This window comes from Mauremys reevesii, linkage group 27 (genome assembly GCF_016161935.1).
Source record: "Mauremys reevesii isolate NIE-2019 linkage group 27, ASM1616193v1, whole genome shotgun sequence".
NCBI lineage: Eukaryota > Metazoa > Chordata > Testudines > Geoemydidae > Mauremys > Mauremys reevesii.
In genome coordinates, this window is record NC_052649.1 from 7533056 (window position 1) to 7552495 (window position 19440).

The window sequence follows — 19440 nt, forward strand, 5'->3', positions numbered from 1 at the left end:
GGCGGCTGCCAAATGATGTTATAAGGGAGCACTGCACAACTTTAAACGAGCATGTTCTCTAATTGATCAGCAACGTAACAATGAAACAGTGTTAACCAGGATGATTTTAAGTGAGGAGTTACTGTATTTGTAATCAAGAATAATATACACTTTGATTTCAATTACAACACAGAATACAATATAAATGAAAATGTAGAAAAATATCCAAAATATTTAATAAATTTCAGTTGGTATTCTGTTGTTTAACAGTACAATTAAAACTGTGAGTAATTGCTATTAATTTTTTTGTTAACTGCGATTAATTGACAGCCCTAATAATTAATAGAAGTACCATTAGTCCCAATGTTTGTTTGTTTGATTTACATTCAGTTTCCCTTCTTAACTGTTGTTTAGGTGGGATCTTCATATTTCTAAGTATGAGCTACTTACTTCAAGACTTTCAGTAAATTTGGGGGCCTTACATAGTTTCTTCAAATTTGCCTTTACTCCTAAAATAATCACCATTATTATCATCTATAATTTTATTTTCAGAGTGCCTTTCTGCAGAAGCAGTTAGTGTATTGCATGATATTAAAAATATTAAAATATTAATCTGTTATTAAATTTGACCTCTTAAAATTTAAATGAATAAAATGTAGGCATATCCTGGAATTCTGATGCTTAATTTTTTCTTAGGCGAGGCAAAGAGTGTGTCAGATATTGGCTGCATATGTGTTCATTTAGCATGCTGTCCCAGCTTTGCGCAGATGGTGGAGATGGCAGACCTCAGTTAAACTGCCCAATAAATCCACAGACTAGGTTTTTAGCGAAGGCACCTGGCCAGATTTATTGTCAATGAGGCCTGGTCCTAGTATCCTTCAGACTCTACTGGACCACTAACACATGTATGCCTGTTACATTGGACCAGCTTAGTGAATGGTGGGACTTGACATTCCCTACAAGGCCAGCCAAAGACATTCCCTCTGAGATACATCTTTATACCCCAATACAAACAAGTTATGTACGACCCCTCTGACGTAGTTAGGTGCCACCCTCTGATGTTAGTTACTGCTCCCTCTGACGTAGCTAACCACCACCCATTACCTTGTACCGGTTGGTTTGATTAAAACATCTCTATCCATCATGCTGTCATCCTGACCTTATCTTTAAAATGGGTCAGCATGTTTCTGTTATCTTTTGGGGAAAGTGTTGGTATCAAGGTGTTCTGATACCACCTTTCTGGAATGTGTTTGTGTTATATTCTTGTGCCTAGCACTGGTTAGGAATGTGTGTTGCTGCAATACCAGCCCTGTTGTTGACAGATTCTGTGAGTAGGGCCTGCCTCTTGCCTACAGCTTAACTTTGCTTTATATCAGCAAAGTTTTGACCACTACTTTAGCTCAGGCCTCTGATACAAGGGCTTATGTTTCAGGCCCTTTTCCTACTACAGAGAGCTTTGCAGCTGGGAATTTTATCAGCACTACTCAGATAAAAATGTGGAGTCATTTAAAGTAATCTCCTCTGCAGAATTTGCCCCAATTCAGAAATCAGTTACTCATGCACTTACCTTTAAAACTTGAGGAAGTCCATCCTTGTTCTCTGAAGCACTTGAGCACATTTTTCAATCTGTTAAAAGTTAAGACTGTGCTTAAGTGCCTTGCAGAACAGGGATGGATTTACATGCTTAAATTGAAGCATGTAGTTAATTGGTTTGCTGAATTGGGCCAACATGCTGTATGAATGCATGAATTTTTATGAATTTTGTACCAACATTTTAGCTTAAAATCCAGTGAATGCTAGGCAGTCTGAGTTGATTTGAGGATGATCTTTGCAGTAACCGAGGAGTGGATAATGTACGTGGTGGTTTGAATGTTCTGTTGTTTAATAAGTTGAGGTTCCTTCTGCATGTCATTTATTTTAATTGGTTGAGGTAATGAGGCTACTAGTAGAGCTCACCCTTAGATGCCTGTGCAAATCCTTCCTTTGGATCTCAGTGTCATTGTGCAATTGACTGAAGTTCAGAGTATTTGGGTAGAACATGTAGGTGACTTTGTGTTGAGCAGTGTTGTGTTTAATAGATCATAACAAGAGGGTGAAAAGAGAATGCTTTGTCTGCCATTCTCTCAACCGGGGAGATGATTTTCACTACTTTCTCTTGTGTTAATGGTCTTTTTTCAGTGAACATGTATACTTATTTTTTAAACTTATATTTTATTGTTTTTAGATACTTAAAAATCATTAAAATATGAAATAAGTCTCTTTAAACTGAGAAAAATACTGTGTAACCTTTTGTCACTTTTGTATTCAGCTTTAAACAAAAATAGCTTTGTCAACTCATGCCTGACCTTTGGATCAATGCCTGTAAATGATCTACATTAGATCTTTCTCTAATCCTAAAAGAACCAAAACACTTTCCAGCTTTCTGTACAGTGGGAGGGGAAAGATGTTTTCATCCCAGATGTAATTCAGCTAGTTGGAAGCCTCAGTGAGAAGAGAGGAATAAATAATGTATCTTACAACGTCCTCAGGATTTATTTAAACTTCCCTCAAAATAGAGCAATCAAAAATGAGCCTCTTTCCAATACTGAGTGCTTCACTCCTAGATATAGGTTAGTTGTTACTTCAAGTGTTTCTAGGGCACAAAACAACCACAATGTTCTCGTTTGACTCAGCTGCTCATTTTTTACATATGCTCAGTCAGCTCTGTTACTGTGAAGGCAAAGAGACAGACTATTCCTTACCCCGTGTGGATATACGGAGCAAGAGGAACAGAATGAACCTCACCCACATTTACTCACTACATGCAAGATCCATGGACAGGCTCAGTCCTCGTGCTCAGAAGTGGGTGAGGACTGCTTCATACATGTATATGTGCCACTATAAAGGCAGATGTTTCCAAAATGATAGTAGGAGGTAGAAGAAAGTTGGCAGGACATGCTGGGGGATGAATAGGCTGCACACTCAATGGGTGGTGCACCTTGCATCTCCCCTCTATATATTCATCAAGGAATTGGGACAGAGGTTGTGTTTTTAAAAGATGAATTGAAGTCATTGGGCCACCTTTGCAGCTCCTGTTGTTGAGTCTAGCTGGAGGCCACTTCAGCCCCTGGCACAATTTAAAGCAGCTGCATGGGTTCTACAATATACCGGTATGTCTGTCTACCTGTGGCTCTAAGAGGACATTCTGACAGTAAAAGAACATGAACATAGAGGCACTCTAGCCATGCTGCCTTTTATCCAACCATGCTCCCTATACTGGGGACTGCAAGGTAGTGACTATGTTAAAAATTCCACCTGGAGATTCCCATATGCTGAGAATATCCTCAGAATATCCATGTAATCCTCAACTAGTGAATTAAACCAGTTTTCTGACTCCTTCATGCTGCCCATGTAAAGGGTCTGTAGCAAATAAGAGAACCTGGACCACAGATTTTGTGCTGAGGTAGAAAAACTGGGACAGGTGGAGCTAAAGGCCCAGGAGATTAACAAATCATTGACAAAAAATGGAACCAGTCGCCTCAAAGAAATGTATCATTTCAGGAATTCCAGTTAATTTTAAATTTTTGGCTCTTCATTGTTTTTCAATTCATTCAGGCATGTACTGTCACTAAGAATAACAGTCAGTAATGCAGGACAATAGAACTGATGATGTGAGTATATTCTAAAGCAGTAATTCGAACGTCAATCCTCTGGAGCATAGTAGTGACATCTGTTTTGTGCTTAATCACCATGAGTGAAATTCATATGGTATCATAACATCTTGCTAAGCAAAGTGAGCCCTTGGGTTATATAGTAGGCAGGGGCGGCTCTAGGTATTTTGCTGCCCCAAGCACGGCAGGCAGGCAGGCTGCCTTCAGCCGCTTGCCTGTGGGAGGTCCCCGGTCCCGCGAATTCGGCGGCAGTCTGTGGGAGGTCCGCCGAAGCCGCGGGACCAGTGGACCCTCCGCAGGCATGCCACCAAAGGCAGCCTGCCTGCTGCCCTCACGGCGATCGGCAGAGCGCCCCCCGTGGCTTGCCGCCCCAGGCACGTGCTTGGCGTGCTGGTGCCTGGAGCCGCCCCTGATAGTAGGACCAGTACTGCTCCAGTTGAAGTCAACAAGGGTTTTGCTACTAATTTAAATGAAAAACAAAGATATGAAAAGCCCCTTACTTGGTAGTATTTTTTGAAGGATTGTAATTTTTACCACTTTGATTGAAATGATACCTAATGCTTGGAAAATAGCCAGGGTTGAACTCTGGGAAATGGTTGCTTCATCAGAAAGAAAAACCCTAAAGCGAGGGAGGGAACAAATTATAGGAACAGTGTCTCCGCTGGTTTACATGGGAGAAATACTGATAGACTTTTTAATGGATATTTTAACAAAATACTACACGTTTCAGTAGAATCTTAAATAAGATCTTTTGCATGCTAGGTTGGAATCCTGCACTACTGCATGTGGGGGCAGAGGATATTTTATTTTATCTAATCTAATCTAATCTAATTGCACCTATTACCTTGGCATGTAATGCTTCTTATATCTTTGTTCTTAAGCAGCTCACCTATGTAGTATAGGGTTACGGTGGGTGAGTGGCACCTGGTGGATTTGCCCCCATGGCATTCGCATTTTTTGAGTACAGAGTGACATGTGCCCAGCCTGCTGTGCTGGCTATGGCTCCACCACTTCCACGTTACTTTTGGGATGCTAACAGGGAGCAGTTTAGATTGCTGCAATTTGTGTAACTGTAATGTACATATTTGATATATTATCTCATTAATGATGAGAGCATTTTTAGTCAAACTAGTTTATTTTATCATCTCCATTTTATTCCACTATACTTTAGATCAGCAGTTAACAACTTTAACAACCCAAGGGCCCCCATTTTGATTTAAAATTTTTTGCAGACCCCCCAAGCTTCCTGCTCAGTCCCAGGCCCTGCCTCCACTCCACCCCTTCCCCCAAGATCCCACCCCACCCCCGCTCCACCCCTGCCCCTCTTCTTTCCTGCATTTTGGTGTGCCTGGCCCCTGAGGGTGTGGTGCCTCCTCCCATTGCCCCGGCCCCCCTGCGACATGCAGGAGGAGCTGGGAGGGAGTGAGGGCGGGAGTTGATCAGTGGGGTCCTCAGACCCCAGTTTAAGAAACACTGATTTAGATCATTCTTTTGTAGAGCCTCCTTGAAGATTGCTATCTTGTAGAGATTTCTTTACTGTCTTCTCAAATAAGAACATAAGAATGGCCATACTAAGTCAAACCAATGGTCCATCTAGCCCAGTGTCCTGTCTTCCAAAAGTGACTGGTGCCAGATGTTTCAGAGGCAATGAACAGAATAGCAATTATTGAATGATCCGTCCCCTGTTGTCCAGTCCCAGCTTCTGGCAGTTGGAGGCATATGGAACCCTAGGGCATGGGGTTGCATCCTACACCATCTTGCTGATAGCGATTGATGGACCTATCTTCCACAAAGTTATCTAATTCTTTTTTGAACCCAGTTATACTTTAGGCCTTCACAACATCCCCTGACAATTAGTTCCACAGGTTGATTGTGCATTCTGTGAAAGAAGTACTTCCTTTTGTTTGTTCTAAACCTTCTGCCTGTTAAGTTCATTGGTTGACCTCTGGTTCTTGTTATGAGAACCTTCTCCACATCATTTATGACTTTATAGACCTCTATCATATCCCCCTTAGTCGTCTCTTTTCTGAGCTGAACAGTCCCAATCTTTTAACTTCTCCTCATACAGAAGTTATTCCATACCCCTAATAATTGTTGTGGCCTTTCTCTGTACCTTTTCTAATTCTAATACATCTTTTTTGAGATGGGGTGATCAGAACTGCAAGCAGTGTTCAAGGTATGGGCGTAACAGATTTATATAGTGACATATTATTTTCTGTCTTATTATCTATCCCTTTCCTAATGCTGTCAGCTCTTTAAACTGTTGCTGCACATTGAGAGGATGTTTTCACAGCATTATCCGCGATGACTCCAAGATCTTTTCCTTGAGTGGTAACAGCTACTTTACACCCTATCATTTTATATGTATAAAATGTTGCATTATTTTACACTTATCAACACTGGATTTCATCTGCCATTGTGTTGCCCAGTCACCCAGTTTTGTGAGATCCCTTTTGTAATTTATTGCAATCTGCTTTGGATTTAATTATTTTGAGTAATTTTTTATCATCTGAAAATGTTGCCATCTTACTGTTTACCCCCTTTTCCAGATCATTTATGAATATGTTGAATTTATGATAATCTGATAGCCATATCATAACAGATGATAAAATGATAGCTCCTAGTTCCAAGTGACTGAAAATAATGTAGACTGACACTTTGGTCTCAGGCATGTGAATAATGAATTACTCAGATAGCTGTGTCTTTCTGTGTATTAAACTACTGCACTAGCAGTGTTTCTTTTCAACAGTGTCATCAAAGAATCTTGATGACACTTTGGATTAATGGTATCAGAAAGGCCCATTCTTATCTGTAGATGGGCCGGTGTGCAGGAAAAGAGACACTTGATTGTTGTATTGTGAATAGCGGAGAATGGAACTCAGTTTTTACTAAGTGAACTTGGAAGTGGCAGGGCTCAGTCTCTTGGTGGCAGATAGGCCAAAGAAAGGGTTATCTGGTCTCTAATGGATTAAATGTCACAGCCCTTACTTGGCCACACAAGGAAGTAAGGGGGAGTAAGGCCTGTATATATTCTCTCCTGTGGCCACGCTTAGATTACGATTTTGACTGCAGTGAAGATAACGAGATAGTGCCCAATACTCCCTAGTTTGGGGAAATGTGTGGGGAGGGGGCAAAGAAGGATGGAAAGTGGAAGGAGCTTTAGCTCTGGTCACTCCCACCTCTAGCCAGAGTAGCTGGCTAGGTGCACAGCAGGGAGTAAGCTGCTTCATCAAAAGTAATTTACACCCTCTCTCATCCCCTTCCCCCCCTTGATCTGTGGGCGGTGCGGTGCTCTGAAGTAAATGATAAGGTAGTGCACAATCTTGTAGTGAAACGGCAAAAATTGTTGAAATCCTGCTATGACAATTACTTTCTAAAACAGGCATTGGCTAAATGAAAAAGATGTCACATCTACACAAAGTGTTTCTTTCTCTAAATATATCATTTAACTGGATTCCCACTCTTGATTTGTAGGTCCTCAGCACAGGATAGGCCAGAGCATCTTTCAGATCAATCAAAAATTGCATCCCAATTCTTTTCTGACCATGGTTAGCTAGACAGCTCCCGATTGGAATTGCAGCCGGTTGCAGCTGTCTTTCACCCTTATAGACCTTGGCTTTGGAAAATATTTCTATATACCTTGATTGGTTTGCCATCTTCTTCAGTGCCCAGGCATGGCTTCTTGAAGCAGCAGTTTTCTTTGATGTTTTTAGCTGCATAACCAAAGTAATCTGTGAGCTGTTGGCTCTTCTAGGAAGCGAGGGTGGTTTTGGACATCATGGTTCATATACATCAATCATTTTGTAGTGTGAAGGGAAACATCTGGTTTAAGAGGGAGAACGTTATGTACTGCAAAAAGTGTGTAGGTAGTGTATTTTCTTTAGTTTTTATTTAGTTAGCATTAACTTTTTTCTTTCTTTCTTTTTGCCATTCCTGTGTAGAGAACGTCTTCCTGGCAAGGCATGGAAATTTCCGACAGCAAAAGGTAAGTGTGAACATTTATTTCTTTGCTGTTTTTTATATCTTTTTGAATGCTAGTAACTTTGAATACTTACATTAAATTACTGATGTTGCCTTTTCGTTAGTTTTGTACTCTGGCTATTTTGAGTAAATTTTTTTGCACTGTGCGGGCTAAAAATAGTGTCATGGTAGTTGCTAGCTGCTCTGGTCAAATAGTCGTCATTGGTGCCTTTTGTTGCTGCTTTCTAAAGAGTACGGTAACTGACTTTTGAGTGTAGTTGGTGGTGTTGTAGTTGCTGCATACTATACAAGTTTATGCTAATATTTCTTCTGATGTCATAGTGTCTGTTTTGATGATAGTGTCCAGTTTAGGAAATAATGTAAATGTAGATACACTGAAAAAATTATTCAGTAGAACAACAAGAAATAAACTAAACTCTAAGTTACTGTGTTTTGATTTTTACAGCAACCATAATTCTGCTTTTGTGTGTATATATGGTATTTCTTATTGGGTAATATTTACACCCTAAATACATGTACATTTGGGGGAAAGGGAATGAGAAGTGGTACATTTTCCCCATCAAAAGGGAGATACTGATAAGAGTGGGAAAGAGATGATGGCCTCAGGTTTCCTGCATATGAAAAAGAGATGTTGGGAGTGGAAGAGGAAGACCATGAGTGGTGGCCTCCATTATTAGGAGGTGCTGTTCAGAGGAAACTTCCCTCTTGAAGAATTCCTGTCTGAAGAGGGTCAAGGTGGGATTTGGGTCTGTACCCCTGAAGATAATGGAAGGTGATGGTGAAGGGTAGTGGAGTTGATGGAGTTAATTCTAGCATTGGATGCTGCTGCAAACTGCTGTTACTGTGTTTGTGTGGTGAACAGGATAGAAGGATGTCATTCTAGAATTGGCCTCATAAAATGTGGGTAAACATTCATAATCTCTATGCTTATCAGAACTGAGACTAAATTCTAAATATTTTGACTTTCTCTCTCTCCGCGGGTATTAACAAGTGAGGTGCAGAGTTTCACAGCTTAATGTAACTATAGTTGTGACCAAATATATAATTTGTAACAGTAAAAAAGTTTATTGAAATAGACTAGCTAATAGAATTAGAATATCAGAATATACTTTTTGGTTTTCATTAAAGAATTTTCCAATTAAGTAGAAGAAATGAGAAACTCTTGATGTAATTCTGATTTAAAAAATAGAAATTATTCCTCAGGACACTCAGGATGCTGCACTTGTTTTGGAGATTTCCTCCTTTCTTGACTCTTGGTTTTGACACCTGTAAAAGGATCGTCTGTGCAATCTTGATGCTGTTTATCTAGTTGGTTTTTCTTCACAAAGTCACAAGGGAATATATTTTCACGGTGGAATATAAATCCCTATCAGAATAATTATACATGCAGCAAAGATCTATTGTATTTTTAATTATGAAAACTGGTGTGACAACTGTTACATACCTTGGCAAGTTGGGACTAGAGCTCTAATTCCAGTGCACGAAGAGTGCCTTTCAGACTGGTTATTTCACTCTTTCTTGAGCTTTGTTGATCAACATTGGCAGAAATCACTTGTTGCAGGGCTCCATACTGTAATACCACAATCAAATAAAAATAAAATGTTAATTAAATAAAATCAGTTTCACATACTTGCTATACCTTCCAAATAATGCCATTTTTACCTGAGAGTTGAACTGTTCTTCTGTCTCTCTGTGATTCTTTTGTGCAAGAGCTTCATACCATGCTGTCATGTCATTTAGTCAGATAAACTCTTGGAGCTGCATCCATTTCAACATTGATATCACCACTAGTAACCCTTTGAAAACTTCTGAGTTTCTGGAGATAGAGAAACCCAGGAGGACTTTAATAACCCAGTGACGTAACACTATAAGATATGAAAAAATGACCACCACCTGGAATAAGTTTAACACAGCCCCTACTGTATCCACAAAGTGAGACTGTCTTTGGGTCACCTGATCTAGGCTACGATTCAGTGAGGTATTTAAGTACCTGCTTACTTTTAAGCACATGAGTAATCCCATTGACACTTTTTCTGAGCCTAGGTCTACACAATGTGCTGAGGTGTGATTCCCTTGCTCATGTATGCGTACGCGCAGTAGATCTCATTGACCTAGCATGGCTATAAAGAGCAATGTTGTGTGGTAGCACGGGTAGCGGCAGCTTGAGGCACAGCTCCTTCCAAAACTGGGATCACTACTAAAGCCCAGGCCACTAGATGTTCTGAGAGATCCACCACTACCACTAGTACTGAGTGAGGAAAGCTTCCTGGAGCCATCAGACGTGAGAGCAGAGACAGATATGGCATTAAAACAGAAGTGGGACCTGCCCCCGTATAGCAGAGGGTGTATCAGCCAGGCAGATTTTTAGCCTGTATATGTAGAATTAACAGAAAATTTCATTCCTGAATTCGGTCTCCTTATAGCAAAATGTAGTTTGACAAGTTAATGTCTATTATCTACAATTGGGTAATTTTTTTCTGAGTAAGGTTTTTACTAACTTTATTAAGTACACTTTCATAGAAATATGTCCTTAGGATATTAGTTACACCAAGGATTGTTATGGCAGTAGGTGGAGTAGAGCAAAACTTATTTCACTGTTCATTTAATCTTTTATTTTGATGAGCAATCTTTTTTTCAGCTTTTAAGTTTAGCTCTGTTACATTCTCTTCATCTTTCACACTCATAATTTCAACAGGAAACAGAACAAAACTTAGAATGACATGTATGAACAGCACTGCTACCTGGATTATTAATTTTGCATTTTTTATTTTTAGCAAAGAAAGGGACATCAGATCCGTTGTCATTGTTTGACTCAAAGCCATAATTTAGCTGATGTGCTGATTTCTTCTTAAGTTATTTTTAAACAAATTTGGTACTAGAACCTGAGCTGTGCATTTGTCCCACAGAAGCCTGCCAGGGAAAGTCCTGAGAAAAGGGGTGGGGGTGGGGGAATTCACTAAAGCAAGAATTTCTTTCTAATCTGGGATTTATAAGAGGCTGAGATATTGCCTGGTAAATTCATTTTATAATCTGAGCTCAGTGGAATTCTTTAGCAGATATTGATTGTAAAAGAGGATTTCACTGGTTGCTGCAATAAATCAACTAGTTTATTTTGTGTTGCGGATATCAATGCATTTAATAATAATAATAATTATTATTAATAATAAAATATATAGTGATTTTGTGTAAGGGGCTGCTTCCTGACTTTGAACTTGTCTCCTCCTCTTCTCGCCCCACTGAGGGGGCATTGATCACCCCCAGCAGTTCCCTCTGCCTCGGCACTGCTGCCCTAATCCTGGCCTGGTGTGGAGGGGAGACCCCAAGAAAATGGGGTTGGAGAGCAAGACTGTGCTGTGTTCACTCAGCAGCAGTAGGTCCTGTCCCACAGGGCTGGGCCTGGCTCCCCACTCTAGGCAGCCCACCCTGGTGCATGGGATCACAGCCCCATCAGGTTTGGCTCAGCCACCCCTCCGTCATGATGGAGGCGTAGCCAGGCCAAAGCCAAGTGGTGCAACCACCCTGTGCATTGGATTGGAATGCCTGGAGTGGGAAGCCAGGCCCTGCCGGACAGGAGCTATCGCTGCAGGGTGAGTGACTGGCAGGTTTACTCTCCAGCCCTTCTGCACTAGGCCTGCGACCCATGTAGAACCTTCCGGAAACCCACTGGTGGGTTGGGGTCCGCCATTTCGGAAACATCACTTTAAGCAACCTTTATGTCCTCCTAGTCCTGAGCTGGACGAGGATCTGGGACCGGAGCCCTATGGGCTGCAGTGCCGCCTGGAATCGCCACATTGTTGCATGTTCCAGTCTTGGGCTTGACATGCTGTTCCTGCCTCCAGCCCCCTCCCTGACAAGTCCATATTCCTGTGCTTGCAAGGGAATCCCTGGAAAACAACTATATGACTGTCTTTCACAGTTCCAGCCCTGGGGGGTTTTCTACCAGCTGGAACCGAGGCTTGTAGAGTCCCTTTACATTGGTCCTGCCCTTTTATCTGGTGTAAAGGGGCTGCAGTATGAGTGACGATTTAATCTGCAGTCCCTGCCCAAGGAGCATGCATTTCAAATGAAACAAAGAGTAATCCGTTTCAGACAAACTGTACATCAGATCACATGAAAGTTTGATATCGAAGTAGTACTGATGACCAGTTTCAAGGAAAGGTTTTGTGGTGAAAGGTTTGTGTTTGTTTTAAAAATGGATTTGAATGAAGAAATGGTGACTCTTTTACACAAAGGAGGGAGATATTTACCATATAGTAATATTAAAATTTCAAGGACTACAGAGAGATTTCAAAAGGGAATCAAAATTGTATTACTCAGTATTTTAAAGGGTCGTAGAAAACATAAATGTTTAACATAAGATTTTTTTTCTTAGTAATTTTAATGCAATATGAAATTAGATCCTGCTAAACAGCACTAATGTGAAGTGGCAATGGTCAGGGTGCAGTGATACATGTAGAAATCTAGACTAGAAAGTGGATAAGACATCCGGAGCTGGGTGAAATTTTTCTGACACATAGTTTAATTGCTGAAAACTGCAGTTTCTGGCTTGACCGAAACTATTTGTGAATTTAAGTTCAATTCGATGAATAGTTTTGGACAATTTTTTTTAAAAGTTGATGCATTTTGGTGTGTTGCTGAGAAATGTACTTAGATATATTTTAAAAAAGACCAAAAAGAGGTTAAAAACACCTGAAACCAAAATGAACCCCCCCCCAAAATAAATTTGTTTTGGGTCGAATGAAACATTTTGTTTCATCTGAAACAGAATTTTTGTTGTTGTTTTTCGTTTTAGCAAGGAAAACCGAAAAAATTCCCTTTCTAGTCGACCCCAAAAGATTTTTTTTTTTAATTTTGTTTTTCAGTTGGCCACTAACCTGAAAAATCGGTTATTTGTTCAGCTGTAAATACATTGTTTTCTTCAGTACTCTTCCCTTTTCTTACCTTCCTCTTCATCTAGCAGGCGGTGGTAAACCTCAATCTCATTTTCCAGATGAATCCTGATGTCCAGGAGTAATTCATACTCTGAATTCTGGCATTCCATGCCATCCCTTATCTGGTGCACTTGTGTCTCCACGCCGCTAATCACCACTTGTATTTCTGAAAGTTGTGCACAATAGCGACCTTCTGTCTCTGTCAAGGTGGCTTCAAGAGATTGTTTCTGACATAGAAGAAAAATGCACAATACTAATATGAGGGGGTGAAAGAAAAAACTTGTTTTAATAACAATAAGATATGAGCACATGAAATTTAGGAGCCTAAGCCCCATCTTCAAAAGCAATGTAGGCACTTAGGAGCCTAAGTCCCATTAACATTTTACGTTAGATCTTTGTTTTAATAACATGGAATATAAAGATAAAGAAAAAAGCTTTTATTATTTAGTATAACAACCTACTCAACAGTTAATAGTGTATGATTTTAACTCTTTTAAATGGTTACATATTAGTTTTCTTTGTTCATATACTATTTGTGCTTTTAATATCACTACAGAAAAATGGAGCCAAAAGGTGAAGAAAGCCACTCTCGTTTTTAGTATACCAAACTACATGACTATTAACAGAACATGATTTCATCCCTTTGATTGCCAATAGAATATTTGTTTCCTTTGTTAGTAGACCCTTATTGTGTCAGTTTGTGTCAATGTACGTGTATATCATTCCATTTTATCTTGAAGCACTGCAGTTCTTTTGCAATGTTACCCCAGCTATCATTTTTTTATGCTTTAGTGCAAAAGTTGTTTGAAAGACAAACTAAAAGGAGAAATGTATAATGCATCATATATCTTTTGCACATAAAGTGCAACACCCTGACTTCATCAAAGCCCATGGCAAAGCTCCCATTCACTTCTATGAGGGCAGGATTTCACCCAAATGCTATTTTAGAGGTACAGATTTCAAAAATGCATATAAGATTTAGGAGCTTAAGCCCCATCTTCAAAAGCAATGTAGGCACTTAGGAGCCAAAGTCCCATTAAAAATTTTACCTTATATCTTTAGAAATTAATCTAAAACGTATCTGTTCTCATACCAGAACAAGTTGGGATTTCAGCTCTATCTCCAAGGCTTGAAGAGTACATCTCAGTTCAGTAATCTGACTTTTGTTGGTACTGGTATCCTTTTTTCTCTCTTTTTTTTTTTTCCGACTCTTGAGGCGGCAAAAAAGCTGGAGCCAGCCCTGTTGGGACTCAGACAGATCTGCTGCTGCTTTGTGAGGGGGAAACTTGGTCGCACTTGTGATAAAATAAAATCATTGTTATAAAGAAGATGTATAGTGTTTTCCAGCGCAAATATGCAGTTTAAGTAGAGGCTGTGAAGATAATTTTAAGGTTTTATATACAAATTTGAAATTGCATCATACTCTTCTTAAGTATATACATTTTTTTGCTGATTTACTTTCCCTAGCTCACCATTAGATAAATTATGATTATTAATAGCCAGCCCCAAAATGTCCATGTGTGTTCTTTCTTCTGGTGTTTGTCGTGTCAAGATAGAAAATGGATGTAATAGAGTAATTCACACCTTTCTTTATACTCTTCTGTCTTCATCTTTTGAACAAAACCGAGTAATTCTTTTATTTCTTTACAGCTTTATTTCTCCCTAACCCGAATAAATTATTTTAATGATTTTTTTTACCTGTCCTTTCTATAATTTGTGACATGTGTTTGCAATTTTTGAAGTTCCTTTTGCCAGGAGGCTGTGCAAATACTTCTGGGCTGATTTCAGCTTATTTTGTTTCTTCAATCAGGGTAGTGCCTAATACTATGGGCTAGATTGTCACTTTACAATTTTCCCTGAGCAAGGGGATGCATGTAATGGTGTTGCCCCAGAAGCAGCCTGGCAAGCCAGCTTTGACTCAGAGCTTTTTGGTCTCTTCACCGCACTGTGCTGGGTTTATGCCTGGCTTAGCATATATAATCTGGCACATCACACAGAGGGTTGGAGCCAAGGCTTTATCTAGTCCCTGCCCCATCCTGCTCACTTGCACAATGGGGTGGGGGGGGATAGTGGTTCTTTTTCTAGTGGCTCTGCATATTCCCGTGTATGGGTATTGTGCCACCTAGTGGTGCATAAGAGTAGAACCTTTTCTAACCAGCGTCTGTTAGAGTGCTTATGCGTCCGCTTCTGCCCCCTCGGCTCAGCATTTCTGAATGCTCTGAGGGTGAGGCTATATAAAGGGGTGCAGAGCCCTCCACCACCTCAGCGCCTTCCAGTCGCATGCCAAAGATGGAAGTGAACTGCTCTGGTCCATTTGGATTCGAGTATTTTTCCTCCATTCTTAGTGTTCTGTTAATTATTTAGTATTGTGACTCCTGGAAGGAGGCCCGAGTCCTTGAAAAGCGGGGTCCTCCCTCTCTCGTGAAGGCAAGCTGTACTCGCCTTATTGCCGAAGGAGGAGGACCTCCGCGACCTACAGAACTGTCATCCCGTCTCGCTCCTCAGCACGGACTACAAGGTCGTAGCAAAGGCCATCTTGCTGCGGCTGGGGTCTGTGCTGGTGGACATGGTCCAGACCTACACCAACCCGGGCTGGACCATCTTCGATAACTTGTACTTGGTCCGGGACCTCTTGGAGCTGGGGTGGAGGGATGGTCTGTCATTTCGCCCTCCCGTCCCTGGACTAGGAGAAGGCATTCAACAGGGTGGACCTGGGTATCTCCTGGGCACTCTGCAGGCATTTGGCTTCGGGCCCCAGTTTGTGGGCTTTCTCCAGGTGCTGTACGCTGAGGCGGAGTGTCTGGTCAGGCTCAACTGGACCCTGACTGAGCTGGTCAGCTTTGGGCGGGGAGTACGGCAGGGGCGCCCCCTGTCAGGCCACCTGTACGCTCTGGCGATTAAGCCCTTTCTCTGTCTCCTCCGCCAGAGGTTGACGGGGTTGGTGCTTCAGGGGCTGGAGCTGCGGCTGGTCCTGTCAGTATACGCCGATGATGTGTTCCTCATGATCCAGGACCAGGGTGACCTTGTGCGGGTGGAGGCCTGGCAGGAGGTTTACTCATTGGCCTCCTCCACCCGGGTCAACTGGGTCAAGAGCTCTGGCCTGGTGGTCGGAGTATGCGGGGGTCTGGATGCATGGGGGTTGGGTGAATGGGGGAGCAGCTCCCTGTACAGGGATCCCTCCCCCTGCAGCTGAGCAGCAATGGGTGAAGGAAGTGGTGGTGGTGGTGGTGGTGATGGTGGTGCTTGCAGAGCTTCCTGCAGCTGGGGGAGAAATCTGGGGGTGGATCTGACCCGGCCCCAGATGCCGTGCAGAAGGGGAAGTCCAGTCCTTCCCAATCCAGCTGGGACTAGCAGTTTAGCAACTGCCAAGTCTTCCCCAGTCCCACCTCCTGCCCCACAGTGATTTACTTCTCTCCCGGCTGCCCTGGACACCCGAAACCTACTGCTGGGGATGACTGCTTGTGGCTTCCCTTTGCTTCCCCATCAGAAAGTCATTTTTTGTGGGGAAGCAAGGAAATCTGCACATGCGCAGTGGCACAGAATTCCCCCAGGCGTAAACAGGAAGTGTTGCCTCTTCTGGTTGAGAGCAGGAAGGGACAGTCAGTCCATGCCAGGTGCTTTCCTTCTGGACTGGAGATGAGACCTTCTGTATGCTTTCCCCCCTCATCCCCTTTCCATTGATCTAGAAGGTGGTAGGAAGACTCATTAAGACAGGGCAAAAATAATTCTGATTGTCCTGGCTTGGCCATGTCAGCAGTGGTTTACATATCTTCTTGAACTGTTCAGCTGGATCTTCATACATCTTCCTCTGTCACCAGATCTCCTGTCTCAGGAACAGGCAAGATTCTTTCATCCGACTCCACAGTCCCTTCACCTGATGGCTTGGGCAATCGAACTTTGAACAGTCATGATCTTCATCTGTGCAAAATGTACTCTTACTATTTGAAAAGGTCCAGATTTGTGGTTTGGATGCGAGGAAAATCTGATTCTCCTGGCTCAGCTTCCATATGTTGCGTTGTGGGATATTTACATAATGCACTTAATTGAGAGGTTATCCAACCCATCTTTGAAAATTCATTTGGCAGCTATCACAGCTTACCATATTGTGATGATGGTAGATGTCTGTTCGTGCATAATGTGGTTAAGAAGTGTATGAAGGGGTTATCTAATATGTCTTTCCTTATGAAAAATCCTGTCCTTCCTTGGGATCTTAATTTGGTCTTATCAGCAGTCATGAAACCACCTTTTGAACATTTGTCTGACTGTTCTTTGTATTATCTCTTTAAGGCGGCATTCAAGGATGAGTAAATTAAATGCCATGATGGCTGCTCCATCATTTATGTCTTTTCATAAAGATAAGGTGGTTCTTAGATCTGTCAAAAGTCATTTCTGAATATCACATTCATCAGATAATTAATTAATTTGCAGGTATTTTTTCCCCAAAGCTTCATACTAATGAGGAGTAATCTGTTTTACATACTTGGGATACAAGAAGAGTTCTTTCATATTATTTAAATAGAACTAAAAGTTTTTGAAAATCATCTAGATTATTCATGTCATATGCTAATAATCACATAGGTTATTCTGTGTCTCTCCAGACAGTTTCTTAATGGATTGCATAATGTACTGTTGAATGTTACATATTAACAAGATTTCCTGTACCTGCTGTTGGCACCAGGGGGCTACTACCCCTGAATGTATCTTTAATGGCTCCCAGTGGAGCAGATTACTGTCATAGAATCATAGAATATCAGGGTTGGAAGGGACCTCGGGAGGTCATCTAGTCCAACCCCCTGCTCAAAGCAGGACCAATTCCCAAGTAAAATACCAATTCATACCAGTGAAAAAGGTCCAAAGTAATTAGCTTGCATACACTGCAGTTTATTCAAGAAGGAGTTACACAAGCAGTAAAGGGTTACATTAAGCACATAACTCCTATGTTAGACATTAAAGAACTATACAGTAAGAGCTGTACAATCCTCTTAGCGAGCCTCTTTCACAAACATACACAAACAGGCCCTGTGCTAGGCTCACACCGTTCCTGCTTGGCAAACAGAGAAGATGGTTAACAATTCTATGGACGATGACTTCTCTACAGGTCTGGTCTCCTCAGCCCTCTGGTCTGTCTTGGATTCTCTCAAGGCAAGGCCTTGGCTGCCTGGAAACCCCTCTGGTCACAGTCCTACTCGAGCCCACGGAGCAGAGTTTTGGCCACTCTCTCTAGCAGTGTTTTCAAGCGTCAGTCAAGGAATTCCCCCAACAGTAATTTAATTTGCTTGATTTTTATATTCTTTTTCCTCAAAGGAGTCACATGTCTTAAAAGCATGCCCAGTAGGCGTGTAGCTACTAATTTTTACCTAATTAATACTTTAGGATGAGACTGCAGAGTGGTGCCAACTGAACATTTCCCCACATCACTCCTTTTTCAATCATTCACTTCAGCCCCCTGCGTGATGTCCTTCAACAGGGTTGAGATGCCCCGGTCAGCCCATTCTCCACTCAGGATTTCCTACACATGTCATTTGCTTTCAAGTGGACATATTTGCTGACCCAAAGATAAGTATTGATCATACACACAGCATGGAGCCAGTCCGTTTCACCTCTACCATCTGCCTGATGCTAAGAGAAGGATTCTGCTCCCAGAATCTTCTTTCGCAGTTCAGTCATGTCAAGCCATGTTCTAACCATTCATCTGGGTCAGCAAATTCATTTTTCATTACCCAAGAGCTAGCCGACATGTACATAGGCAGGCTTGCAGGTTAACAAACCCATTCACAGTTCATTGATTCTGAAGCACCCTTAATGGCTTCCACTTAACATATTTATATCAGTAATACAAGTTTATATCTTATTCTCCTAACTCCAGACATAGAAATAATATATGCAAACAAATAGAATGAACACACTCAGTAGATCATAAGCTTTGTAATAATACCTGACACAAGACCTTTTGCATGAAGCATATTCCAGCTACATCATATTTACACTCAAAGCATATTTTCATAAAAACATTATGGAATGCAACGTCACAGACATATCTTAAGAAATGCTCTTTTCCTTGCAACATTGCATAGCATAGTCCTACAATTTGTATGAGACTTCATCTGCCATCTTAGCAAGTTTTTCTCATATGCCTAGCAACACATTTGTGAAATACATCATAAACTTAATATAAAAAAACTACCTTTTTTAATTAAATAAAAAAAATTAGTACTGAATGTATTTTAAGCTGAATAATAAGTTATGTTGTTCTAGTAAAAAAGATTTAAGGGTGAAATTCACCCCTGTGCAGAACGCCAGCGCAAGGCATATTAACGACTGAAATCTCACTTAAGCTGTTTTGAATGCTTAAAGTCTTGTGATGCCCTTGTGCACAGGGTTGGATTTCACAATAAATTAACATCAGCTCTGTTATATACTAAGAATCATGAAAAAACATTTCCCTGCAGTTGTCATGAAATATCTGTCAGCTCACTTGAGAGGTCAGACACTGAGAAGTATATTCTAGTAAATGAATGCTGTCAGTTTTAATTGCTTTATCAAGAAGAAAGGTAGCAAGGATAATAGTTCTGTGAAGGTATCCAATAGAACACACCTGTAAAATCACTGAAGTCATGGCCGATTCCTCTCCCCTTGCATGCAAGTTTAAGATTTTTGTTCATTTTCAGACCAGATTGTGAACCCTCATCTGGATAGAGCTATGCTTTTCAGATAGCCTCATTGAATTCAATGGGACTATTTAAGAAGTAAGATTCTGTTCAGTGGCTCGCAATCTGTCTCATACCTTTGTTTCAGGTGAGATGCTTTTTAATAGTTACTTAAGTGTTGTGATTAAAAAGTCAAACATATTTGAAAAGTTTGTTTTGTGAACCCCCAATAGATGGCATCACAGAATAAAA

The 19440-nt window shown here is 41.1% G+C and overlaps 1 long non-coding RNA gene across 2 annotated transcripts in view; it reads left to right on the plus strand.

The window, feature by feature from the left end:
• LOC120392156 overlaps positions 1-19440 on the plus strand; it is a 103345-nt gene that overhangs the window by 26533 nt on the left and 57372 nt on the right. For both annotated transcript variants that reach the window (XR_005591607.1, XR_005591608.1), the window contains exon 2: positions 7571-7614. This is a non-coding gene — a long non-coding RNA (uncharacterized LOC120392156). The remainder of the gene's footprint in view (positions 1-7570; positions 7615-19440) is intronic.